Genomic DNA, 12,536 nt, shown 5'->3' with positions numbered 1-12,536 from the left:
TTAGCTGTCTAACTGTTGCTATCAATGCATACTGCTTACATGGCACAAAATACCATTAGGAGGCTTACAGTCTTTTGATCCATTTACCAAACAACAAATTTAATCCCAGAACTTTTTGCCTGAAACCCACCTAACATTACCAATTTCTGTATTATTTAGGTTTCCTTGGTTGAGAACAAAAGAAACTGATCTTATTTACTCTGTGGTACTGGGGATTGAACCCAGGGGAATTCTACCTCTGAACTACACTCCCTTCCCTATTTTATTCTTTTTTTTTTTTTTTTTTTTTTGAAAAAGGGTCTCACTAAATTGCTGAGGGCCTCACTAAATTGCTGAGGCTGGCTACAAACCTGCAATTCTCCTGTCTCAGAATCCCAAGTACTGGAATTACAAGTATGTACTACCATGCCCGGCCTGCCACTTTTTTCTTTTCAATTAGAAATCAGAAATTGAACCAAGAGGCATTCTACCTCCCAGTTACATCTCCAGCCTTCTTCTTCTTTTGTTTTTTAATGTTTTATTTTGAAACAAGGTCTCACTAAGTTGTGAAGGTTATCACTAAGTAGCTGAGGCTGGCTGTGAACCTGAAATCCTCCAAGTCTCAGCCTCCCAAGTACTAGGATTCCAAGCATGTGTCACCATGCCCATCTTCGCCACTTCTTTTAAACAAACCATTCAGTCCTTTTTCAAAAACTTAATGTGGTCCATGATAGACAACACAGATATGCCACAGTGACCACTTTTCAGTCACACAATCTCCTGGAACACACACCATCTTTCTTTAACCCAATAATTAAAATGTACCACAGGAAACCTATGTGGATAACACGCCGGACCCAATAAAAGCATTTGCTTATGGGTCCACTCCCTCTTCATCTCTGTGCCATCTGTGTGGCCTCCACATGTGCTGTGTACAGATGTGTCTCCTAATCATGGGAGGGTGTTCTCCATCCTATGGATACTAAGTTAAAACAGTCATAATGCTAAGTATTATGTGCAAAAAATAATCAAGTTTTGTAACAATAGGTTTTAAGAATAGGTTTTAAGTAATAGCCAGTAGTGGTAGCGCAAGCCTATAAACCCAATACTTGGGAGGCTGAAACAGGAGGATCACAGGTTCATAGCTAGTCTTGGCAACTTAGTGCTCTCAGTAGCTTAGTGAGACTATCTAAATAAATAAATAAATAAATAAATAAGAAAGAAAGATGTGCAGGGGGGTGTGACTTAAAGGTAGAATGTCTCTTGAGTTCAATCTCCAGTACCTAGTAGTAGTAGTAGTAGTAGTAGTAGTAGTAGTAGTAGTAGCAGCAGCAACAGCAGCAGCAGCAGCAACAGTAGTAGTAGTAACAATTATAATAAATACTTTTTTGGGCAGTACTGATGATTGGACCCAGGAGCATTCTATTTCTGAGCTATAACCCAGCCCAATTTTATTTTCTATTATTTATTTTGTTTTGTTTTTTGCTGGAGGTTGAACCAAAAGGCATTCTACCTCTGAGCTATACCCCAAGCCATATATTACTTTTTATTTTGAAACAGGGCTTCACCAAATTGTAGAGTGCCTAAGTAAACTGCTGAGGCTGGCCATGAATTTGTGATCCTCCTGTCTAAGCCTACCATGTACTGGTATTATGACAGACATGTGTCACCACACCCAGTCTATTTTTTTTTAAATAGGGTCTCACTGAGTTGCTGAGGCTCGGCGCTAACCTCTGATCCTCCTGTCTCGGCCTCCTAAGTGCTAGGATTGCAAGTGTGCGCCACTAAGCCAAGCTTCTTCTCTACCCCGCCCCCCTTTGGCACTAGGGATTGAACCCAGGGGCATTCTAATTTTGAGCTATATCCTCAGCTCTATTTTCTTTCTTTCCTTCTTTCCTTCCTTCCTTCCTTCCTTCTTTTTGCAAAACTAGGGGTTGAACCCAGGGGTATTCTACCTCCAAGCCATACCCTCAGCCTTTTTATTTATTATTTTGCAACAGGGTTTCACTAAGTTGCGGAAGGTATCATTAAGTAGCTGAGGCTGGCTGCAAACCTGTGATCCTCCTGTCTCACCCTCCTAAGTACTGGGATTACAAGCATGTGCCACCATACCCAGCTTTTCCCAGCATCATATAATTACATATTTAAAAGATCACTGGCTATAATATGAAGAATGAACCTGGAAGGTACAAAAGAGAGGGAAAAAGACCAGTTATAGATGATTGGAATAGTCCAGATGAATCAATCACATTTAAGACTAGGCCAATGGAAAATGAAAATGGATGAATTTTAAAAAATGTTTAGCAGATAAATCCACGGGACTTGGTAACATGGAGAGTAAGGAGGTGGCCACCTCATGAATTCACTCAGGTTCTACAGCAAAGTGCGTTCTCTGTCTGAAGACTGTCACACATTTCTTACATTCATAAGTGCTCTAAACTTCCCGGTATGAATTCTTCCACATATATTAAGGTGTCAAGTCGAACGAAAGTTCAGCATTCCATACATGTTTGTTTTTCTTCGGGCTGAATTCTCTGAGAACAGTATGTGAATGATAATGGCGAACAAATCTGCCACATGTACTTTAAGATTTCTTTTCAGTATGACGCTTTTGGTGACAATTAAAGGATGCCTTTGTTTTGAATGCCTTCCCACACTTAACACAAACATAGGGCCTTTGGCTAGTATGACGCTTCTGGTGCTGAGAACGGGATGAGACATCACCAAAGGCCTTTCCACATTCAGTACATTTAAAGGGCTTCTCTCCAGTATGAACTCTCTTATGTCTTACAAGGTAGCTAGTATACATGAAGGCCTTACCACATTCGTTACACTCATAAGGTTTCTCTCCTGTATGAATCTTCTGGTGTTTGGCAAGATATACCTTCCGTTTGAAAGCTTTACCACATTGCTTACATTCAAAAGGCGTCTCTCCCGTATGACTCCTCTGATGAATGGCCAGCTGCGAACCTTCCCTAAAAGCTTTTCCACACTGCTTACATTCATAGGGCTTTTCACCAGTATGAATCCTGAAATGAACAGTAAGATGTACACTCTGCCTAAAGGCTTTCCCACATTCCTTACACTTAAAGGGTTTCTCTCCAGAATGTAGCCTTTGATGTCCAGTGAGTGACAAACTATGGCTAAAGGCTTTCCCACAGACACGACATTCATATGGTTTCTCTCCTGTGTGAGTTCTCTGATGCACAGTTAAAGATGAGCCTCTGCAGAAGGTTTTTCCACACACATTACATTTGTAAGGTTTCTCTCCAGTGTGAATTCTCCTGTGCAGAGTAAGTCCTATGTGAACACTGAAGGCTTTCCCACAATCGACACAATCAAAAGGTTTCTCTCCAGTATGATAACGCCTAATGTGACGAGTGAGAGATATGCTATACCTGAAGGCTTTCCCACACTCCATACACTTATGAGGTTGTTTACCAGTGTGACATTTCTGATGCTGGGCAAAAGATGAGCTATCCCTAAAGGCCTTTCCACATTCTTTACATTTATAGGGTTTCTCTCCAGTATGAATCCTCCAGTGTGCAGACAGGTGTGAAGGTTGCCTGAAGGTTTTTCTACATGCCTTACACTTATACGGTCTTTCTCCAGTATGAATTCTTTGATGTATAATGAGGTTTACATTCCGGCTGAAGGCTTTCCTACATTCTTTACACTCAAAGAGTTTCTCATGGGTATGCGTTCTTTGATGATGAGCAAGGTGATGACTCTGTCTAAAGGCCTTTCCGCATTCCTTACATTGATATGGTTTTTCACCAGTATGAATTCTCTGATGAACAGTAACAGATGAGCTGTGGGTGAAAGTTTTCTCACATTCATTACATTTAAAAAGTTTCTTTCCTACATAGATATTCTGGTGCTTTAGAGCCATGGAATGTTTGGAGAAGATTTTCTTATCAGACTTGTGATTATAAACACTCTCTTCTACGTTATCTAGAGAGACATGTTTCCCAGATGTGTTACCTCTGTAGCCTACTTCTTCAGTGAGAGTTTCTTTATGAGGAATTGGTTCTTTCCTGCTAAATGTCTCTTGACTTAAAATCGGCCTCTCAAAAAGGTCTTCACATTTCCAGTTTTTTCCAAAAGTGAAACACTCAAGCTCCAAGTTTCCAGTTCTCTCCATTAACACATTATCACACATGAACTGCTTCAGAGATAATCCTTGTGTCTCATGTATAGATTTCCCATCTGAAAGATGGCAAAAAATGTTTCCTTTATCATGGGTAAATAAATGTTTTAAACCATGAATTACTAAAACCATGAGTTACTAAAAGAAGAAACTTTAAAGTGAGAAAGACAATTTAAAACTATTTAATGAGCCGGGCGTGGTGGTGTACGCTTGTAATCCCAGCGCCTGGGAGGCTGAGACAGGAGGATTGCACAGGTTCGAAGCCAGCCTCAGCTACTTAGTGAGGCTCTCAGAAACTTAGTGAGACCTTTTTCCAAATAAAGTATAAAATAGGTCTGAGAGTATAGCCTGGAGGTAGAAAACTATTTAATGAAGTTGAGTGTGGTGGCACATGCTTATAATCCCAGTACTTGGGAGGCTGAGACAGGAGGATCACAGGTTTGCAGCCAGCCCCTTAGTGAGGCCCTCCACAACTCAATGAGACTGTTTCAAAATAAAAAATAAAATGGGGATGGGGGTACAGCTCAATGGTAGAATGCCCCTGGGTTCCATCCCTAGCACCAAACACACACACACACACACACACACACACACACACACACACACACACCTATTTAATGAATCCGACAAAGTCTAGTATGTATAGACATCTCAAATGGAAAAAATACAAGGAAGTCTCAGAGAATAAGAGCACATAAAAGGACACAGAAAAAATGATTAAAAAAAACTAAATATAGGATATAAAGTTCTGTAATAGTAATGGTCATACATGCTTGTATTAACCCAAGAGAGTAGAAATTAAGCTCCATTTCTCTCTTACATCTAATTGATTACCGTATAGTTTGGTTAACTGTTTCTATTTATTTTATTTTTTTTTGTGGTAGGGATGACTCCCTGGGGCATTCTACCTCTGAGTTACACCCCCAGCCCTATTTTTTAGTCCTTTTTATTTTTGAAACAGGTCTCACTGAGTTGCCAAGGGCCTCACTAAGTAGCTGAGTTTGTCCACAACCCGTGATCCTCCCATCTCTGCCTCTCAAATGCTGGGATTACAAGTGTGCACCACCATGCCCGGCTTAACTGTTTTTAAATACAGTTTCATCTACCACTACTGATGCCTGAAGAGCTCTAGATATCCCCTGCAACTGCATACATTATGTCTTGTAACTTCCCATGTGATTCCTTTGGAATCCTATGGTTATATTTTCATAATCACATAGGAATTTTTCCATTCTTTTTTTTTTTTTTTACTTTCAACAATCTAGAAGTGTGACTTCTCAAGCCAGTTTCTAATGGGGTTTTATTATTTCCATTTTTGCAAATGAAGTTATTAGAGAGAGGAAAATCTAGCAGGAGAGAAGATATTTGGGGCCCCCATGATAAACAGGAGAGCTTTAGTAGTTTTTCCCCATAACAGTAAGGCTTAACAGGGTTTCTGAGAAGCCTAAGTGAGCATGTATCAGCTTTGAAGATGGCTGAGCCATTTTCTAGAAAGGATTTACCTATCTGGTTCACACACTCACCTTGTAATGAACTTTTTGTCATCTTGCTCTTCGCCTCACAAGGCCCTTTCCCTTGCTCCAATAAGGAGATTACATGTGGCTTAGAAATGCAAAGTCCTGAATATATTAAAAAAAAAAAGACAGGAAAATTGCCCGTGTTTTTGGTGATTTCAAGACTATAAGCCAGTTACTTCATGCTGATACAATCACATTATAGGAATGACTAGGTAAGGAGGAAAAAGCACATTTGAAGGACAGACTACATAAAACTCGAATATTCTAGTGAGATTGCTAATAGTCAACTATGGAAAACTTACTATTTTCTTGTGAGCCATGGGGCAAAAATTTAGCTCAGCATTTCCTAAAAATCATCAGAAAGTAGTCAGTGACCTAGTTTTTAAATAGGCTTCTAGACACAGAATTTGGAGTTTGAGTCCAAAACAATCAATACTCTTCAGAGGACTATGAGAGAATCCAGAATCTCCATGATATTTTATTTATAGTGTCCATGATAAAATTCAAAATTACTAGACAAAAGAGGGAGGAAAAAGTGAATCATATGCAGAAGAAAATATAATCAATAAAAACTACTCCTCCAAGAACACAGATTTTGGAACTGGCAGACAAGAATTTTATTTTGTTTTTTGTGGTGCTGGGGATGGAGCCCAGAATCTCATGTATAGCAGGCAAATGCTTTATCACTGAACCGCATCTCCAGTCAGCAGAAAGAAATTTTTAAATAGTTATTATATCTATAATGAACAATGTGAAGGAAAACATCTTTTTTTTTTTTTTGGTGGTGGTACTGGGGTTCCTGGAAACCCTTCTACCTCCGGGCTACACTCCCAGACCTATTTTATACTTTTTATTTGGAAACAGGGTCTCTTAAGCCAGCACAGCTGGCTTCGAATCTGCGTGATCCTCCTGTCTCCGCCTCCCAAGCACGGGAATTACAAGCGTGCACCACCACGCCTGGCTGAAACAGGTCTTTAATGAATGTGCAAACCAGAAATCTCAGCACAGAATAAAGAAACTATAACAAAAAAACAAATGAAAATTCTAGACTTGAAAATATCTGAAAATTAAAAACTCAGGGGATTTAAAAAAACATTAATAAAACAAGGATAGCCAGTGAACTTAGGAATTATGTACTTTGAAAAACAAGAGGAAAAAAAGACTTTATGAAATACACAGATCTTCTAAGGCACAATATTAAAGGATCTAACTTGGATATAGTTAAAGCCTCAAATAAAGAGAGCCATGTCTGGTGGTATATGCCTATAATCCCAGTACTTGGGAGGCTAAACCAGGACAATCGCAGATTTGAGGACAGTCCCAGTTGAGAGGTAGAATGCCCCTGGGTTCAATTCCCACCACCACAAAAATAAGTAAATAAATAAATAAGGTAAATAAATAAAAGGTAAATGCATACGCATAAATGAATAGTGGGGGGAAAAAAAAGCACTTCAAGAAAAATGGTAAAAAATTTTCAAATTTGCCGGGCATGGTGGCGCATACTTGTAATCTCAGCATTTAGGAGGCTGAGACAAGAGGATTGCAATTCCCCAACAGCCTAAGATACTTAGTGAGGCCCTTTTCAACTCAGTGAGACCCTGCTTCAAAATAAAGAATAAAAAATAGGGTAAGGGGTGTAGCTCAGAGGTAAAATGCCCCTGGGTTCCATCCCCAGTACTGGAAAAAAAAAAAAAAATCCAAATTTTGGTGAAAGACATAAGTTTAGTTTCAAGACACTCAATGAACCACACAAGTAGGACAAAGGACCTATAGAGAAAAGAAAGTCTAGTGAGGTGGCCTCAGGGTTTAACATAACAAGTAAAGAATAAAAAATTGGGCCGGGGGTGTAGCTCGGAGGTAGAATGCCCTGGGTTCAATCTCTAGTACTGTGAAAAAAAAAAAAAAAGAAAAGCAATATTTGGAATTTATAGTAATCAAGCTATATTCTTGGTGAACATTGTTACTAATTATTGGTACAAAGAATAAATTATGGGGCAGAGAGAACAATGATGTTGACAAGACTAATAAAATTCATATCACTGTCTGTATTCCCAATTGACTAAAGGACACACAGGAAATATGTGACATACATTAAATTCACTGCCTCTCAATCTGAAGTTTTCATTATATCCTCTTTGTTTCCAAGATTCCATTCTGACTCACACACAATAAAAATAGTTCTGATAAAAAAAAAATGTAAATGAATCTGGGCATGGTGACATATGTTTATAATCCCAATATGTTGAAGGCTGAGACAGGAGGATCATAGGTTCGCGGCCAGCCTCAGTTACTTATTAGTAAAGCCCTCTGCAACTTAGTGAGACCATGTTTCAAAATAAAGAATAAAAATAAGGCTGGGGGTAGAGCTCAGAGGTTGGTAGAATATCACTGGGTTCAAGCCTCCATAACACACACAGACACACACACACACACACACACACAGACACACACACAATGTAAAGGGCCTCAAGGGTTGACCCTGAATTGGGGTGGGGGGTCCTCACCTGATGATACCAGGTTCCGATAGTTCTCCAGCATCACACTCCTGTATAAATTTCTCTCAGAAGGACTCAGCCATTCCCATTCATCCTGAGAAAAGTCTACTGCCACATCTTTGAATGTCACCAAATCCTGAAAGAACAAATACATTTTTGACCACTCAATGCTCACGTCTACACAGGACTTCTAGTTGAAGTGCTAAGGTATCTGTAATTTATGTTAAAAAAATTATCCAAGGAAGAGAAAAAAAACATATATAAGCTATAGCCCCAAATAGTACTCACTGAAGTGTTAAACTGCACGTACACAATGGTGGTGATCATGCCTCAGCATAGGGAGAAATGAGAAAGTGGCCACAAAGCAGTAAACAAGAGCTTCAATGAAGACACATGCCTGTGGCGAATCTCTAAAACATAGAACAAAATGTCTAAATTGAAAATTTTCTTTTTCTTCTTTTTTTTGTGTGTGGTACTGAGGATAGAACCCAGGGGCCTTCTGCCTCCAGGCTATATCCCTGAATTATTTTATATTTTCTTTGGAAATGCAGTCTCACTAAGTTGCTGAGAGCCTTATTAAGTAGCTAAGGCTGGCTTCAAACTGTGTGAACCTCTTGTCTCAGCCTCCAAGTACTGGAATTACAAGCATGATTCACTATGCCTGGCCTGTGTGTGTGTGTGTGTGTGTGTGTGTGTGTGTGTGTGTGTGTACTGTTCCAGTGCCCCTTAGGGGCAGTATCATCCACTGTGGAAATCTATGACTACAGGAATAACTCTTGATATCATCTATTTACTAGAGAGCCCAGGGTACTAGATATACATTTAACTTGAAACCCAACTCAAGGGTACTGTGATACTTCTATTCCATAGAACAGAAGCCAAGACTTTTCACAGGAGTCAAAATTGAATTAATAAATGGTAGGAAGATTCTTAGGGAGGGCTCGATGCCTCATCATACTTCACTATCACTCAGTAGTTAGTCAAAGACTATGTTCACTAACCCAGTAGTTAGTCAAAGACTATTTTGTCCTCTGGGAGAAGTGGGGACTAGGACCTTGGACAAGACTACTAATCAGAGAATTGTCAGAAGAAGCATTACTAAGCCCTAATCAAAAAGACTACCTTTCAGACGGGTGTGGTGGCGCACGCTTGTAATCCCAGCATTTGGGAGGCTGAGATTGGAGGATCGCGGTTCGCAGACAACCTCAGCTACTTAGTGAGGCCCTTCGCAACTCAGTGAGACCCAGTTTCAAAATAAAGAATAAAAAATTGGGCAGGGGGTGTAGCTCGGAGGTCAAATGCCCCTGGGTTCAAAGACTACCTTTCATGGAGAAAAAAAAAGATACCAACCAACCTGAAGCATGACTTTCACTAGCTCAACTGTCATTCTTATCTTCTCTTTCTGGTTTCTCTCTCAGAGAACAGCAGTGTCCTGGGAGGGCCAGGCTGAAAGAAGGGAAAGGATAGTAAGAGCTGAGGCCTATGCTGCACTCCCAGAATTACCTGCCTAAAAACTGTGTCTTCCCTTTCTTCATCCCAGTTTTCTTTGGTCCCATGCCCACAAAACTGTGTGACAATGGGTATCCTATGGCTACTGAGAAGTATGACTTATCACTGTTTCTCTTATGCAACACCACCTCCAAGTTACACACGAGGGCGCACATAGTCTTTTTGATGTCCAGTTTGGTCTCAAACACAACCTCTAGTCCTTCTTCCCCTCTTTTCCCTCATACGAAATCATGGTGGTCTTACACACATGCACAAAGGTATCTTTCAGAGACACACCAATTTTTTTACACATTCCAACCCCTCTTCTCACACACACATATATACAAACACAACCGGGTTTTCACATTCCAGGTACTTTCTCACACACATACATATACAAAATACATACCAGTACCTCTCACTCACCTCTCACACACAAACTCCAGTCTCACTGCCCACTGGTCTGTCAACTCACTGAACTCTCACAGCCCACTCTCTTGCTTTCAAACATCATGATCTCTCCCATTCAGTCACATTAGGGAGCTTCATGCATGATCTTTCACATACAGGCACATGCATGCCTTACATAAAGACATGACTTGGTGGCGCATGTTTGTAATCCCAGTACTTGAGAGGCTGAGACAGGAGGATTGCAGGTTTGTGGTCAGTCTCAGTAACTTGTGAGGCCCTCTGCGATTTAGTGAGGCCCTGTTTCAAAATAAAGAATATAGGGTTGGGGGTAAAGTTCCTAGGTAGAATGCTCCTAGGTTCCATCCCCAATACCACAACAAAAAAGAAGCTGAGGCTGGCAGCAAACCTGTGATCCTCCTGTCTCAGCCTCCCAAGTACTGGGATTACAAGCATGCGCCACCACGCCCAGCTTGTTTTCTCTGTTAATCACCTAAAGACATAGGATATGCTTTGGTGTTTTGACTAAATTCCAGAGGAACAGCCAGGTATAGTGGCATGCACTTGTAATCCCAGAATTTGAGAGGCTGAAACAGGAGAACTGCAGGTTCAAGGACAGCTTCAGTAAGTAGTGAGACTCTCATCAACCTATGGAGACTGTTTCCAAATGAAAAGTGAAATAGGGCCCGGTTGCAGCCTGAAGGTAAGATGCCTCTGGGTTCCACAACAATACCATACAAAAAAATTCTAAAGGAACTAAAAATAACTTTTCAAATACGTTTATAGGTAGAAACCAACAGTTTGACAGTGACTGATCTGCTCCTAGCAAAGTTTACAAATAAAATAGCTTTAAGAACAAAGTTTTTAATTATTTATTATTATTATTATTATTTGTGGTACTGGGGTTTCTGGAAGCCCTTCTACCTCCGGGCTACACTCCTGGACCTATTTTATATTATTTTTTTAAAATTTGGAAACAGGGTCTCTTAAGCCAGCGCAGCTGGATTTAAACCTGTGCGATCCTCCCGTCTCCACCTCCCAAGCGCAGGGATTACAAGCATTCGCCACCACGCCCGGCGCTATTATTAACTTTTTTTGTTGTTGTTGTTTTTGGTGGTACTGGGGTTCCTGGAAGCCCTTCTACCTCCGGGCTACACTCCCAAACCTATTTTATATTTTTGAAACAGGGTCTCTTACACCAGCACGGCTGGCTTCGAACCTGCGCGATCCTCCTGTCTCCGCCTCCCAAGTGCGGGGATTACAAGCGTGCGCCACCACGCCCAGCTATTATTAACTTTTAAGAGAGACAATTTTCCACCTGGCGTGGCGGTGCATGCTTGTAATCCCAATGCTTGACTGCAAGTTCAAGGACAGCTTCAGCAGATAGTGAGACTGATCAACTAATGAGACTCTGTTTCAAAAACAAAAACAGAATAGGGCAGGGGATGGAGCTTGGAGATAGAATGACACCGGGGTTCAATCTCCAGCTTAAAAAAAAAAAGATGCAATAGAATGTGAGAGTACTGAGATGCAGGCTCCTGCTTGAAGGGTTAACGAAGCAACTCTGGCTCCTGAGAAGCAGCTTGGAATGCCAGGCTGGGAGGCAAGCACACTTCCTCTAATCAGTGAGCTATGAGTCTTGCCCAGTTGCCTTCAAGGTCGGAAGCAGCCCCGGCCCTCTCGTTGAAGGTCCTTCCCAGCATAGACATCTCTCAGGAAACTTATTGGTATGATAAACAGCTTGAGATGTCCTGAGCAGTCACAGGAGTTCTTTGCTTCTAATTGTAAAACAAAACGTTGCTTTGAGACTCTGGCTTTACTCACACACATCTATGGTTGCTTTAAGACAACCTTGTAATGTCTAAAATAGTTAATTTGTCAATGGACCCCATAGAAGCTTTCTCTATAAAAGTCTGATTGCTCTTTCAATACAACATGAAACCTGCATCCCCTGTGTCCCGTGAATCGGCTTTACCCTTAGGTCTCCAGTGCACTAGACACTGACAATAGAACATTAAACTTTTTACCCAGAGAGCAATTAAACTTAATATGCATTAGAAGGATGCTAGCTAAGAGCTACTCTCAGTATAGATCTGACCCAATTATCTTTATAGACAAGTTGGTTTACTTTGATTGGCTAAAGATGATAGAAGTAAAGAGATTGTGTTTATTGGTTCAGATCCACTATAGTGTCTGGATTGTTTTGTGTTTAATTGTTTTGTATTTTTCTGGCCTAAAAGCTAATCTTTACAAAAAAAAAAAAAAAAACCCTCCTGTTGCCTAAAATCTGGGTAAAAAAGGGGTCTTCAGATGGTGACTAGCACTCGAAATACCTTCTCAAATATGGAACCAATCAGATCAAAGAAAAAGATAAGGCTATACCTCTGCAAATAATTAGCAAAATCTTCAGAGGAAATCATTTAGGAGGTTATGGAAATAACATTCTTATGCAAACAACACTGTAGTCCTTCCCCCTGGCAGAGCTATTAAATAATTTTA

The sequence above is a fragment of the Muscardinus avellanarius genome (assembly GCF_963383645.1).
Source record: "Muscardinus avellanarius genome assembly, chromosome: 10".
Lineage (NCBI taxonomy): Eukaryota > Metazoa > Chordata > Mammalia > Rodentia > Gliridae > Muscardinus > Muscardinus avellanarius.
This window is presented reverse-complemented; position numbering follows the sequence as displayed.